Below are 16655 nucleotides of genomic sequence, written 5' to 3'. Positions count from 1 at the left end.
CAGTGAGCCTGTATGGTTGGTGTGAGATTTGGGGGTGTTTGACAGCAACATCAGGAGACGGTTCTAGTTCTTTGCAGAGAACGACAGCTGCTCCACGTGGTGTCCCCTCACCCCCAATTCCACACCCTGCTCTCCCCTCGAACCGATCGAACGGTAGCTAGCTACTGTTTGTAAATTTGCGTAAAACAATATAATTTTAAGAAGTTGGAGCAGTAAGATATGGTAATATAAAATAACGTATAGAATATATAATAATAATAATACAAAACCAAAAGCCACGTTGCAAAAGAGAAAACTTACAAAACTTACGTCGACTTTAGAGCCGGATTAAAAGCTGCCCTTTAAAGCTACGCTCTGGCAATCCTACATTTCCGAATCACTGTGGGTTTCACAGATGTTTCACGATCATTGGCCTTTAAGGGCACTTAGCTATTTTGGCAGCAGGAGCACCGCAGACCCATGACGACGCCGCCGGAAAGGAGGGGGACGATTTTTCTGGCCGGAGGAGTTTTGCTCAAAACGGAAAGCCCCTTGAGATACATTGATTGGATATTTAGAAATTGTTTAACGATTAGCTTACACAGCCCTTCAAACGGAAGCAGGGAGGTCCTCAGTGCCTAAATATATGAAGACTGAATTTCTTCGGGGTGGGGGGGGGGAAAGGAAGAAGAAAAATCCTTGTTTTTATTTGTCTCTTATCAATCGACAAATTGGGAGCATATGCCAGATGAGAGATTTCGCTTTGCCGTATTGTTGCTAGGTGTAATCACTTACGTCTTTCAAACAGAATACATGTCAGTGTAAACGTAAACAGTTCACCGTCCCAGATGGTCAAAGAGAATTCTTTTCAAATGACCTTACTTCAAATACTCCTTTTTTTTTTTTTTTTTTATTGACATCTGAGTGTTCTCTGAGCAGAGAGACTAGATCTTTGAATTGAAAGGCTGTAACTGTTTTTGGGACAGACCAATGGATTTTTCTTTCTGGTATGACTTCACTTTTCATCCTGTTTCACAACCAGGGGCATCAATACACAAGGATTTTTAAAAAGCTCAGATAAGAGTCATTTGTGGGTCACATATGTGTATAAATATAAGTAATAAATACTTTTCCCCCTACGCTGCAAAATAATAAGGGGCATCTCATAATAAAGTTAACTTGCTTATTTGATGAAAAACCGTCCCGCTTTATACCGTACAACATTGTTCTTTTTGTGCTGATAATACCAGTAACCAGCGTCCCCACGGGAAGAGTGAAGCAGGGACGTGGGATTCCTGTTTGATTGTTTTGTTTTTTTTTTTTAAATTGCATGTTCATGGAAATTATTATTCTAGTTTCTAATTAAAGAAGAACCTTGCTATCAAAATGCCTCCCAGCCCATCGTTCCGAACACGGTTTGAGACGGAAGGGGGCCGCACAATGCGCTTATTAAGGAACTTTCCTAGCGGACCACTGAAAAATATCATAAAGTGTGACTCATCACATCTGCATCAAGTTATGAAAAAAGTAAGGCTTGTTAACCTGCTGTTTGGAAACCAGAACACTTTTATCAGTTCATATAATTGCTAACCCCTTATTCACTGCTCAACACTGGAGAGTTCTTTACCTCCTAAGATCCCACTAATTGCTGACAGATTTGATTTCTCCCTGACAGCAGGAGTCCTGTTTCTGGCCTTTAGATCAAGTAATTGCTTTATTTTTCTCCCTCTGCTCTAAAAAACGGAATTCCCTTCTCCCCTGCTTGAACCCCTTTAATGGCTTCTTTTTCTGTTATTAAATCCTTGCCATTTAAATCACATTTAGCGATGTTTTGAATAACTGATTCCAATTACTAAAGCTCTTACCAAGAAGCAGCTGAAAACGCAAGTCATTACTTGCCCACAGACAAGCAGCTATACCTTCCAGCCAAGTGTTTGGTGAACTGTATTGTGTTTCTCCTCAGTACGGGGCAATTTCTACGCATGGGAGGCTGATGTTCGGCACACAGACAGCCGCTGGAGCTCTCCGGCGCTATCATTTGTGCATAATAGATAGGAGATTTTATATTTATTTTATAAATAGCCCCATTCCTTGCAGAAATCTCTCCCTTCTTTCCCCCTCGCGGCCGGGGTGGGCCGCTTGGAACCACAGCAGAGATGAGCAGCTGACCGCTCCGTGACCCGCCGCGAGGTTGTTCTTCAAAAGGCCTAATAACGCACCGGCGGCCCAAACAAAACAGCGCGACCCGGCCGCCAGGGCCGCCAAGCCCGGTGCTCGGCGGCGACAGAGTTTGCTTTGACAGTCCCGTTTGTTTTCCCTGGACCTCGTGGAAGGAAAGAAAAGCGACTCTCTGCCATCTTGTCTTTCCCCTCTCCCCCTGCCGTTGGGTGTTGGTGCCCTTGCGGGTTTTTATTGACTTGGCAGAGCGCTGCATCTGATAAGGCCCCGCGACAGGACCGTATTTCCGTTATCGTCTCGTCCTTCCTGGCTCTGCCTGGATTCTGGCTCTCCCTCACCTGGGACGGGAGGTGACCAGAAATGTTGACTCCGTTCATTCGGGGGAGTCTAACGTGAGGCATAGTTTGGGCCTGAGGGACATCGATTTTCTTGCTACATTTGTAGTACTGCGACAGGATTCTTTGGGGCATAATATTTCACGTGGGAAGCCTCTGTTACACAGGGTAATTTAGCAGGTGTGGCCTAATCCATCCATCTTCAGTCTTCTTATTTGAAGCATTGAATAACCAATTAATTGTAGAAGCACGTATGTAACGTGTCGGGTTGAAACGGGGGGCACGGCCTGGCCACCGCTGCTTTTAGGCCCGTGTCACTTAAGGGAGTGACAAATAGGAAGCAACGTGTCCCAGGTTACATAGCTTATAACTAGCTTGTAACTTATAACTAGCTTATAACTCCTCCTTCTAATTTCAGTAACTAACGGCTACGACTGGAGCTGAGGAAGATTATCACTAATTTCAAACCTGACATTGTTAGAGAAATTGAAAGATCCTTCAATTGTATCTATTGCAGCTAAATGTGAAAAGAGTTTTGTGTATGAGGCTGTATGCCAGAGGTTTAGTATCACCATTGCAAAACTAAATGATTCGCGGGGCACCTAGATGACTCAGATGGTCAAGCGTCTGACTCTTGATCTTGGCTCAGGTCATAATCTTGGGGTTCTCTCTCCATCTCTCTCTGCCCCTCTCCTGCTTTCTCTCTGTCTCTCAAAGTAAATAAACTTAAAAATAAATAAATAAGTAAATAAGTAAATAAATAAATAAAAACAAGTGATTCATGTGACAATTAATCCTATAGATTGTACTGGACTTTTCTCTACTTTGGTGGGGCTCCGACAGGGCAGGAAGTAAATTCCATACACGGGACACGGGTAACTTTGCTATCTAATTCATTGACCCTTTGGTTTTCATCTTTTGGCCCACGCAGCTAACTTAAGAAAGACGTTTGGAATCCATTATTCTGTCGTTTGACCCTCTTCAAAACCGTGACAAAAACCACACACGGCTCTGAAAGAATTTAGCTGAGGTGTTAGAGGGACAGTGATTCAAAGTCCTCACTCAGCCCTCGATCTGCAAGAGAGGCAGAGGCACACAGAGAGAGGGGTAAACAGCAAAATCACCTGGGATTTTGTCTCTCCTGTTTTTGAACATTGCCACTTCAATTATTTATGTCTGATATTTGTGAAAAGTGCTACCTTGGATGGCTTGGGAACCCCGGTCTTCTATTTGTGTGTGGAGAAGGACACCAGGGTGGGTGGTAGCACTGTCTACCCTAGAGCCTGTTTTATTAATGGGCTTCAAACCTAAAAGCCATTACCTCATTCCCATCATCGAGCCTCAGAACCGGGGTGGTGCTCCTTCATCCACAGAGACAAAACCCTTGTTAGGACTCTGGGGCTGAGTCCATATCAGCAGGAACGGTCCAGGCTTCCCCACGTCTATTATAAATAGGTAGCCCTCCATTTCTGCCCTGCATCCTACCTACCTTTCACCTCGTTTTCTACTCTTTGTTGAGACATTCATCTACAAAGGGGGCACCGAAACCTCCGTGCTTGAAGGTTCCCCAAACAGTGTTCCATAAGGGTCAACAAGACAGCACAGCTTTGGGACTTTAAGTCCCGAACTCATCAGGACATCCAGATGGGGAGCGGAGAAGAGTCTTGTTCGAGCCATTTCAGTGGTGAGAAAGACAAGATGGTCAACCAGGTCATCACAAGGACAAAACAGTAGTGCAGATGAGCGGTCACTATAGCGGTGCAGGGCTCGGACTCTGGAGCCAGATGACTGATTTGAGATCCGCTAGTTATAAGCTACGTAACCTGGGACACGTTGCTTAATCTCTTGTGTCTCGGTCCTCATCTCCGACGGAGACGATGCTAACAGTGTCTCCCCCATTAGATGGAGGATTGCGTGAATTAAGTTCCGAGAACACTGCGAACAGGTCATGGCAGGAGATACAGTCTCCAAAAGTACAGCTTTTCTTAGTCCTCCCCAGCACTGCCTCTCCCTGGTCGGCTTCCCTCCCTGCATGGCATTTGCTTCCACTTACCTACTGGAAGTACCTCTGGCATGTGCTTTCACATTCCCTATCAAAACCCAGGCTCTAAGACTTAATTTACCTTAAGGGGGGAAAAAACGACCCATAACACGTTGGGTTATTCTTCTCAGGGGTTCTTGTGCCTCATTAGAGATCTAAAACAAGCATGAAAGAGTTTTGAACAGTGTCCTTCTAGAGGCCAGCCAATAGGTTTGAGGGTATTGGAGGGGTGTTGGGGTATAGGAGGGGTCCTCCTAGGGCCCTGAAATTGTGACATTCGAGGGGGCTGCCTCCTCTATGTGTCGAAGGTCACCTCAATTGCCAGGCACTCCAGCGGAAAGAGAGAGCTGTTCATCCATGGTATCATTTTGCCGAAGAGCCCAGATCAGCCCGTAGGGCCTTTTGATCTGCCTGTCCGCACCTAGAAAATCCTCTGAGAACGAGGCGATGAAACTGATGAACTGCTTCCTGGACGTGGAGTCAGCACCATCCTTTCCCGGGGTTGAAAAGACGCGACTTGACATTCAGATCCTCCTCGGTGGAGCCCCTGACAAGGGTAAAGGACAGCTTGCAAAATGCTTCCATTTGCATTTCATCATGACAATTGCACAAATGTTTCAGCACTCCAAACTGCAGCGGATTCTTGAGTCTGGATATCTCTACAGACCAATATCAGTGAGGATGGGAGAACTTGCACCTCTTCTCAAAACACAGGCTTCTCCCCAAGAGGACTCTCACATAAGTGGTATTTGTTTTGCTTGGTCTAGGAGAGGTGCTGTGGGCCAAGGAAGAATGACCACAAAGGAGCCAATGCACAGTCATTCCTCAGGACAAGGAAACCATCCTGCTGGTCTTGGGGAGAGGAAGGTGGACTGAGATTTGGAAGACTTGGCTTCCCACTGATGAGTCGGGTGGCCTTTGACTGGTCCTTTCCTTCTGGCCTGAGTCTCCTTAGTCATAGGACATTGAGCCACATGAACTAAATGGTCCGGTCCATTTTCACCCTTTACTGTTTAGAAATAAATCAGCCCTCCATTCCCAGAAATCCAGTTTTTGCTTTCTTATCCTATTTATAACCACGTGGTCCCCTGCAGAGAGAAACACGTGCAATATTGTTAAAAAGTGTGTTAAATATTCCAAAGAATTCTATCAGGCTGTGTGCGTGTGTATAAATGTGTACGTACACAGCCTCACAGGTAGTCACTTGAAGTTAGCTCCTCTAAGACCTAAGTCTTGTTTTTCTAGAGCCAGTCTTTGATATTTGAAAAGAGCATACAAGAGGGACTCTGAGCTCACCAGAGTAAAGTACCTCAGAGGTAGAATGCTTCCCTAAATATTTGGGGCCGCTTATAAGAAGGAAGGAAGTGGGGAGACTATTCCATCTTCGCCCCTGAAGTTCTCCGCGGGCATAATTCTGCACAGCCTTCATGACCGAAATCAATTTTAGAACTTCTCAGGAAGATACGTTCTGTTAAATTCAACAGTAAATATTTTTGTTACCTGGATTTAGAGAGAGATCAGACAATACAATACGATATTTATTATTTATTAATACTCTATAGAGATATTATGCAATACATGGTCTATATAATATCTGATATTACATATAACATAATGTTAATAATAATAATAGTAATAATGATACAACATCAGCATTGGCCAAAAGAGTTGGGTCCTTAAAAGTTTGTCATTTCTTTAGGACCTGGGAAAACGATCATGCAATTCATTTAGAGTATTTCACTTAACAGACCACATCTGTGCCCTTAATGAATAGTAATTAAAACCCACAGCAGCACTCCCATCAGGTGACAGAGGCTTATTATACACATCTTCTAAAATAGGTAGACTTTAGACCTTGTAGTCTGCCCTTCTTTGTGGGTGCCAGCACTTAAGAGGAAATGGAGACTTAATTTGACTCTTTCTATTTCGGCTTAGCCCACAGGACTAAGCACTCTTTTCAAAATAACTATGAAGACTAAGAATCAAAGTTTTGCCTTGGTCATTTGCCTCTACAGCATGGAGAGATCAAACAGCACCAGTGGGAGGCTTGAGTCCAACCACTAAGTGTTGTGTCATTGACCAGGGTAAGACATGCATCCTCTCTGTTCCTCAGTCTCTCATCCGTAGAACGACAGGTTGGGTTAAATCTTGCCCAAGATCCCTTTTGGCCTTAGTGCTGAATTTGTCTCTGCTCCTGTATTCCTGAGACCAGCCACCATGGCCAGCAACATTTCCTTACACACTCCACCTATCCTTGGGAATAGACTCTTTCTGTTAAGAAAGGTATAAATAGTCCCTGAATACCCTTCATATTAGGGCTTTACTTCCTTCTTTCTTGAAAATGTTTATTTATTTATTTTTTTGAGACCCAGAGAGAGAACACGAGTGGGGGAGGAGCAGAAAGAGAGGGAGAAAGAGAATCCCAAGCAGGCTTCAGGCTCCGTGCAGAGCCAGACACAGGGCTCAAGCTCATGAACCGAGAGATCATGACCTGAGCAGAATCAAGAGTTGGTCACTTAATCGACTGAGCCACCCAGGCACCCCATTTAGTTCCTTCTTATTAAAAGGCTGATGCCCCTTCTCCCCATGTATCCTAGCTGGCCCGTGGCCCCTGACTCTGCCTGGACAATGGTTCCTCAATGATTTCCCTCAGCAGGATGTGTCTTGTTCGGGTTCCTCCAGAAGCCAATTCTGGAAGAAGGATGTGGATGCAAGTAGTTTATTTGGAAGGGGAAGGAAACACGGGTGGGCAAACGGGAAAAGGACAGGGAAGTCACTCAAGCAAAAGAAGAACATGATCAAGCAACTTACCACAGTGAATAACTGGACCTTCATCCCCACAGAAGCCAAGGTAGAGTATGTGTTCAGAGTTGCACTCCTAAGGGGCGGGAGAGCTTCAGTCACCTTTCCTTCTTGTGAACTTGTTCTTCTGGCTGTCGACTCACTATTTCTTTCCCCGACGAATGACCAGTCTTTGTCGAACAGCTGAGTTTTCTGCCCCAAATATCCGGTATTTTCCTGCTGTTTCTGCATGGCCTCTCTCCTCAACTGTTTTATTAAAAGTCCATTGGTTTAGCTTTCCAAGATTTCCCTGTTTTTTCCTGGCCTTGGCCCCGGAAGGTCAGGAGTAAGGCTTAAAGGGTCTGATGGTGTAATATCTCACATTTGTAAGGCACCTTACCGTTCATAAAGGAATTTCTTGGCACCTCAATAAAGAGTATGGGGATGAGAGTCAAAAGCATCAAGCTTGCTTCTTGGTCCTCACACCTGCTAACTCTGTGATGTTGGGCAAGCCGTTCTTCCTTGGTAAGCATTGCTTTCCTCATCTACACACTAGGAATAACAGCGGGGACACGTGCTCTCCTTATGTTGCAAGGTTTGTGGCAAGGCTGAGCAGGGAAACGAGGCCTGGACAATCATCAAAGACCCAGTCTACACCTTGGTCACCCGATTTTCCATAATTTCAGTGCCCACAGCAGCCTTGTGGGAAGGTAGATACCATGATGTTTTCCTTGTTTCAAGGACAAGAGAACAAACAGAGAATCTCTCCTAGCTCTGATGCCCAAATCTGTAGCTAGTTCTCCAACGCGTGGTGAGGGATTATCGTAGCTTCAAATAAAATCAGATCAAATCTAAAATACATCGGTAATGTAATATTCTCAAAGAGGAGAACAAATAGATGACATTCTTTGAATAAGTACAGTCACAACGCTGAGATCTTGGAACAACTGGGAGAGTATGATACTAGGGTCCTCTGGAAAAAGTTTTGCTCTCCCTCTTAAGATTAGCCACATGGTTAACGGGATCAGTCATTCGAGATTCTAAAATGTCCTAATAGGGCTGGGCTGAGAGACGGAGAACTGTGTACTTATCTGTTATTGCTTTTTTAAAATAAAATTCTCCCCAATGACTTTTAATTTCCTAGATAGGGGGCAGCCAGCCTTTTGAAGAAACTCATTTATTTCGGCGTCAGTCCGAGTTTCTAATGTAAATGTCTTTAGGGGCTGATTTGGAGGAAATAGGGCAGGACATCTCTGCTATTGCCTGAAGGCAATTTGCATCTCTTAAAGATGAAGAGGCAGAGATTAAACATAAGCTGAAACTCATCATGACTTATATATCATGGGATTTTTTTATATATCATTTCACACAAATCCATTTTTAAAAGTTGAATATGTGATTTTTAAAGTCAAATATCTGCAAAGGAAATTGGACTGACCCGAATCCGCCTTCAGTGTTTAATGGTTAGGATGTTGTGAAATTTGAAGCAATTTTGTTTTCCATGCACATATTCTTTTTTAAGGAAGAAAATCTGTCTTTGCTCCACATTCCTCTTTGTGCCCACAGAAATGCTTGATTTGGTTTGGTATGAGTCAAACAAACTGTTCTCATCACTGTGGAGCAAAGGAAAAAAAGAGCTTTTCATTCAAGTTATGGCTTCTGGAAAACTCTGTGTAAAAGCATTCTATGTAACTGTAGTTGTTGGCCACTCTTTTGTGAGCTATCTGTAGAATAGTTATTTTCTCCTGCACCCAACAGGAAAATAATGGGGCATGAGAAAATTCAGCCTATTAAAGTGTAGGGAGTATAGAAAAGTGTTTATAGAACTCCCCTTTCCCCCTACCCCATCATATGAATGTTCGTTCATAACTGTGGAGAATTCTTTCTCTGTTTCCATGCTTTCCTCGAGACTGCCCTGTCAGCCTTGTGGGTTGAAGTGATGTTACCACAAGATGGGAGCCGTATCTAATGCTGAATTCCATGTGAAGGTAGGGAATACATTTTAAATCTCATCTTCCACTCATTACTATGACTGGGTTAACATACGTATTTTGTATAAATAATTATGATTCTTGAATCACTTTATTTAAAGGTGGATTTTTGAATAAGAAGTAAGTTAAAATGAGCCCCAAATAGAAATGACATGATTAGCCATTTCCTCTAACCTGAAAAGCTTCTTAGTTAATGAAAAAAATGCCATCGGTGATCACAAGGGAATGAAGCTAAAACCTCCCCAAACCCTCTTAGAGGCAGTTAAACCCAATCATCCAGTATAAGTTGAAGATAATAGAATAACTTCTCCAATGCACTAGGACACAGCTAATGTCAACTCCCAACCTCTTTCAAATATTTAGAGCATCAGGCAAAGCTGGGATATTAAAATTGGAGCTTGGGGGGGGGGGGCTGCCTGATAACTCAAGGGAGATTGGAATGGGTGGTGTTGGCAGGCCAGCTGGGCTTCATGAGTTCCAAGAAATGACCTGGGGGGAAAAAAAAATCTCAGGATCCTAGATCCAAGAGGAAACGGGAAATGCCATCCAGTCTGCTCACCTGTCTCCAACCTAGACCACATCCAAACTTCTAAAAATCCCACGGAGTTTACGTGTTGTAAGTTAGCAACATTGTTTTGGACGAAACCTTGACAAAAGGGTAATCCATTCGTTTTCCCCTTCTGAAAAACCTACGTCAACCTAAAGGAGTTAGTTCACGGCTCTCACATCACTGTCGATTCTCAGATGAAACATTGCACAGAAGTGTCGGGCATCGTCATTCACCATGCCTCCCCTCTCTTCAAATAAGCTTTGGAAACACTTAAGTCTTGGATGTTTTGTCATTCTGGTTTGAGATCTAGCATGACTTAAAAACACTAACCAACAAGTAAATGTCAAAAGATGAAAAAAAACTTCTGCCATGTTCTGGTTTTCATAATAAATATAGATTTAATAAGTTTCTAAAGGAGAACAGAACGGCCACGTTAGAACACTGCCAAACTTATAAACTTTGACAGTCCCACATACAGAGATGAACAGTAAAGTGCATTTCACAAGAAATAAAATACATTTTTCTTCCTCTGGGTTCATTGAAGAAGATGAAGAAAAAACACATCTGTCCCAAATTTCTTTGAAGGAACTGAATGGCCTTTAGTTTTCCTGAAAAAGTAAGCTTACTCTTTCTACTGGATTACCTTAGAGGGCTTTGAAACAATAATTTTAAAGCTATCATCAAACAAAATCAAAGAGACAAATGGAAAAATCTTTGTACCTATTAACATCTCAGGACTGGGGGAAAAGTTTCCTTCGATGCAGAAAGAATATCAACATAAGTAATTAAATATTTATACGGTTTCTCACCACAGGGCAGCATGAAATAGTTACAGTATTTTGTGGTATTCTTGCTTTAAGACTGCGATCATTATAGCCATTTCATACCTCTTGTGAAGATCATACGAAATTAATGCTTCTAGCTACACAAATGTAAGGTCTATTTATTATTAGTCAATTTAAGATTAGCTTACGGCAGCACAGGGAAGTGAGTAACAGCACGGATTCTAGAACAACATTCTCTTGGTTCAAACCCTGACTCTGCTGCTCACTACTTACTTAATCCTGGGCAAGTTTCTTAATCTGCCCGTGCTTCATTTGCATCATCTGTAAGATGGGGATTCTAAAATCGGCCTCACGTGGTTGTTGTAAGAATTAAATGAGGTAATATACATGTGTGTATTACTCACGCATCAGACACACCATAAACATGCTGTGAGCTATTTCTACCTCCCTATTGTTGCTGATGCTAGCATCGTCACCGTCGTCATTGTTGTCATGCGTGTTAATATCCCATGGTGTCCAAATGGCTTTTCTGGGAACAGGCTACAGTGACCTGAGTGGTCAAGGTGACAGACAAGGATGTCCGAAACCACAAATGTCCTGAAATCACATTCTTGGGATTTCTAAGTCAGAGGCGAAGTGGATGGAACTAGGTGACCAAGTCCCTAAGAGATAGGACAAAAGGACGATGAGCTGAGTCCAAGAAGTGTATGAGGGAGCCGGGTCTGAAGACACTTCCTCTTCCCTACCGGCTACCAGCACTACTGTGGGTCTCGACCCTGAGGCTCCGGTCAGGGGGCAGCCCAAAGGGCCTGAGGGCCAGGCACCGGGAGCAGACGCGTCCCATCACCTTACCTCTTTCTGAAGGATTTTACAGCGTACTCTGGAAAAAAATATTACAAAATAGCAATTACTGAGAACATTTTAAAGCAATTCTCCAAAATGGCAAGAAAGTCTGCGTCTGATGTTCAGATGCATACAACTTTTTGTAGGTGTAAATGATGCATCAGGATCTCGAAGGACCAATTCAAGCAGCCTCTCCGTATAACGCGACCTTCTGGTCTACCACGGGACTGTGTCATCTAACGTAACGGTGCCCACTTTCAGGAGAATCTTTCCACCATATATATAACTCTGTGTCTAGTTTGTTAGCTCAGTAAACGTTGTAGGAAAAAGTCAAATCATCGAAGACATCAGTAAAGCGAACTGGCATTTTGGCTCTATGTAGACGAAAGATCTGAAGTGTTGATTTTCAACCAGCTGCTTTGTCTGTGTATAAACTACTATGTAGGCACTTTTCCGGTGCTCGATTATAGCGCTTTTCTTCTTTTAACAGAAAAAATCATTCACAACTCAGTGACATTGAAAAGTTTTGTTTTTATTTTACTTGTTTTTTTTTTTTTTTTTTGAGGAGAAGAGTTAGGAGACTATTTCCCTTGGGGAGTGCCTGTCTCTCTGCAGCCTGGTTTAGAAATGTCCAGGGTGCTCTCTTATAAGGCAGATTCTCAGGCCCCACACTATTGACAAAGTCAGCATCTTGAACCTGTTGGAAAAAGCAGAGAGGTAGAGAAATAAATTTTAGGGCAAGAGATGTCTTTCAGGAAAATTAATGACACGTGGAGTGCCTCTCCGTTCACAAAACGGGAGTTAGAGTCTTGTGCTAAAATGTGCTCTAGATGTTCTGATAAAACTATCTCCAAAACTAGTTCCAAACTCTAACTCACATCAGTCTTTCTGGTTTGTTACATATTCTTGCCTGATTATATAAGTTCTGGTTTTCATAAACTAGAGATTTAACTATTGCTAAAGAAGAGCATAGTTCGATGGTAAACTGTCTTTTTGGGGGGAATTAATTAGTATATAAATAAAGGAATGAATGCCTAGGAAAAAATACAAGTTTGAGCAGAAAAATGTTAGCTGGAAAAAGGATTTTTCTCCCTTTTTAATATATATGTTTTACATAACAGGAAATTCTGTAGTTTATTTTTAGAAGGATGTAACATACATGCCTGAAGAAATAACCATAATCTGCTCTTTCATGAGAAAATAGAGAAGACCTACTGACATTCCTAAATACTACATTTTCTGGAAAGTTCCCAGCAATCACAAAGATAGCCTAGTATGAACAAAACTAATACCATCTGAGAACATAGCCACCAAGATCTTTAAATTCACAACCACCATATATTTTATTTCTTGAAGTTTTGTTGTTGTTGTTGTTGTTTACTTATTTATTTAGAGAGAGGGAGACACAGAGTGCAAGCAGGAGAAGGGCAGAGAGACAGGGAGACACAGCATCCGAATCAGGTTCCAGGCTCTGAGCTGTCAGCACAGATCCCAACGCGGGACTCGAACTCACTCACTGTGAGATCATGACCTGAGCCGAAGTTGGAAGTTGGACACTTAACCAACTGAGCCACCCAGGCGCCCCTCTTGAAGTTAAAGGATAGAATATTCCTTGAATGTAGATGGCCCTTCTCTTCAATTTTTTTTTGAATGCTTGTTTATGTATATTGAAAGAGAGAGAGCACGTGCGAGTGGGGAAGGGGCAGAGAGAGAGGGAGAGAGAGGATCCCAAGCAGTCTCCACCTTCAGTGCCTAGCCAGATGCGGGACTCCATCCCACAACTGTGAGATCATGACCTGAGTCAAAATCAAGACGCTCAACTGACTGAGCCACCCAGGTGCCCCGCTCTTTTACTTTTGATAAGTAAACTCAACGTGATGGTTGGTGAAGGACAATAATGTCTGCACACCCATGTACTCTCCTTTAACTTTTTGGTGTCTATCCTAATAGTCTTTCTGTCTCTCCGTCAAGTTTACACTTAAGCTCTGAGGATGGCCTCCCTTTCCCCCACCCCCCAATATTTCCCAACCTTTAAATACCTATCAACTCTCTGACTGAGGGAAACTGAGCATGGTTACACTCAGAATTATTGATGTTTCTGAAATGGCCAAAATGGATACAAATGTGCCCTGTTCTGCAAAGAAGACTGAATATCTGGGTGATATGGTTAGGTAGAAATTTTACTAGTGTGTTGTCAAGTTTGATAACAGCCATGTTAACAGTTATTACATCAAAAATCATTGTGTTTTCTTACAAAAGTCTCTTACCGGAGGAATATTTCTGGATCTCATATACCTTAAATTCTAAACCTTGAATGCTGTTACCACCAATAGCCACAATCTGATGGCTGTCCTGAGGACATTTACTTAGATACACCCAAAAGCAGAGATGAAAAAAGGAGAGGCAATAATAAGAACGAATGCTTGTATCTTTATTGGCCTAATAACATCATGATGTAAGAAGGCTCTCTGAAGAATTAAGTCATCTGAGGTCATGGTTTCCATTTTCCCTGCCCATAGATTGGAGAAAAACACTACTGGAGTCCGGAAGCCTGGGTCCTAATTCTGACCTGATGGCCAATTAGTTCTAAAGCATTGGGCAAATCATTTAAAAAAATTTTTTTAATGTTTATTTATTTCTGAGACAGAGAGAGAGCATGAGTGGGGGAGGAGCAGAGAGAGAGGGAGACACAGAATCCGAAGCAGGCTCCAGGCTCTGAGCTGTCAGCACAGAGCCCGACCCGGGGCTCGAACTCACAAACCGTGAGATCGTGACCTGAGCCGAAGTCGGTTGCTCAACCGACTGAGCCACCCAGGCACCCCGCATTGGGCAAATAATTTACATCCTGTTGGAGTTAATCTCCCCATTTGCAAAATAAATTAATTAAACTACAAAAGCCCTACATTCACCTCTAGCATTAAAGCTTTAAAATGGACATGAGTGTGTGTGTGTGTGTGTGTGTGTGTGTGTGTCCATGACTAACAATATCCTCCATGTCTAACAATAAAGCCAGTTAATAATAAGTAACTGAGTAACCAACAATATCTTTCCATTTGTTCAACTGACTGATAAACAAAACCCTATGTGGATATTTATTGCTTAAGAGAAATGCCTCCAGTCTGTGAGGTATAGGAATGGAATAGAAGAAAAGTTAGGTATTTGTCTCACAGCCAAACCAAACCCACAAACAAAGTCAGATTGATCTAAATGTTGGAGATCTTGGAGGTCTCTGTTCAGAACGCTTAGGCAGGAAGCAGGAGCTATGTGCTTGCCCCACAGAGTGCTTTGCAACAACAGTGGACAATTTGCCTTTACAAATTACTTTTATATTTCCAGAGTAGTTTACGTAACCAAGCGAAAATACACATAAGTGCTCTAGCTGCAGAAAGAAATTATTATTCCATGCTGAATGATCCACTGACGGCTCCTCGCTACAGAAGGATGGCCCTTTGTTCTTTAGGGCCTTAGCCAAAGTAAAGAGAATCATACCAACCAATAAGCACATTACAGTGACATGCGTTTTCCCTTTGAAGTAAAGTACATAAGAACGTGTGTGGTATACACAGATATGCTATTGCTGCAATAATGTCCATCCAATGCCATAAAAATGATGAGATGCACTTCTTCCTATTGGAGAAATGTTAAAAGCTTACCTATCATCCTTGTTCCGTCTTATTTTGCCATACCTCTGACTCAAATAGGCTGCTAAAGGCCTCAGAACCTTCCACTTCATTTTTCTATTGGAAGGGTCTGGAATTACATCACGAAATAACCCCGGGATTGATCAATTCTAGCCAACATTCATTTGTACTTCCTGCCTTGCAAAAAGGTGAATGGAAGGGGAGATGTGGTAGGTCTTCTCAGGAGCCCTGGGGATTAATTAACTGAGTTAAACAGGAGGGGCAGGTAGGGAGAAGGGCCCAGAGAGGAGAAAGGCAGTTTGAAAGCACAGCCTCCAACAGAGGCATAGCTACAGGAGGTCAACAATCCCGTCGTCCTCCAAGAGGGCCGACAAGCTCTCAAACTCCACTCGAGGAACACCACCCAACCTAGAGGACAGAGAATCTGCTTCTTACCAGACGATGGGTCTCGAGCCAGTGTGCTAAATTTTTGACAGAAATGTAGTTCTTTAAGGAATGCAAGTTGACCTGGTATTTCTGAACAATGCCGAAGATGTAGTCCCTGAGTAAAAATAAATACAAGACAGATCTGTTCCAAGGCCGTAGAACATTTGACAGACGCTGTCATGAAAGAATTTACTATGGCTTATCACATCTATCGTCTGCTAGGGGATTCTGGAAAACAGTTAAGTTATAGAAGCTTGGATTTTCTCTTGTGTGTTTAATTTTTTAACCCTAAAAATTATTTTGATTATCCTTATTAAAGTTCTGTTATTAGTATCCTAAGGAATTGCTAGCCCAGGCAATGTGGAGAAGTGAATAATTAGTGTGTTTGGAGAAATGGTATCAGCTAAGTTGAGTGATACAAGAAAAGGATAGGTTTCCCTTAATAGCAGGGTATTTTGTCCAATTCAGCATCTAATGACACCATATGTTCTGTCAGAGAGTGGTAGGAGTTATTCTGGAAGCCTTTCTGAAGCTGGGCAAAGTTTTGGTATGTGCCAAAATGAAATTCCTACGGGCTGAATTCCACCTTCATCCCTTTGAAAACATTCGGATTGTAAGCTGTCGTACAATGAGGTTTACTGAAGGTTCTGTAGAAAAAGTAGCCTGCAAGTCAAATTATTCTAAAGGAAAAAAATCATTATTCCTTAAGCAATGCCTGTAAATTCTTGCCTTCTGGTCCCTGCATAAGCTGTTTCTCCCACCCAGACTGCCCTCTTGATATTGATGGCTGCATAAGCAAATCATATCATATCATTCATTCATTCATTCACTCATTCATTCAATGAACATTTGTTGAAACCGTATTATATGCAAGGCATCGTTCCAGGTGGTGGACGATGAACAAAAGACGAAAATACCTATACTCATGGAGCTTCTATGCTAGTGAAAAGAGATGGATAATATCAAGTTTCAATGGCAGTAGCGAGGTAAGACTTGATGACAGGAAGTTTATGCTACATGTCCCGTGCTTAGGATCCATTTCTGCCACTGTGCTCTACCCCCCACCCCCCGCCACCCATCCCCATTTCACTGACTTGTCTCAGCA

This window comes from Lynx rufus, unplaced genomic scaffold, assembly GCF_022079265.1.
Source record: "Lynx rufus isolate CCGP_SWC_20201006 ecotype Redwood Valley unplaced genomic scaffold, mLynRuf1.p SCAF_11, whole genome shotgun sequence".
NCBI classification, from domain to species: Eukaryota; Metazoa; Chordata; class Mammalia; order Carnivora; family Felidae; genus Lynx; species Lynx rufus.
This window is presented reverse-complemented; position numbering follows the sequence as displayed.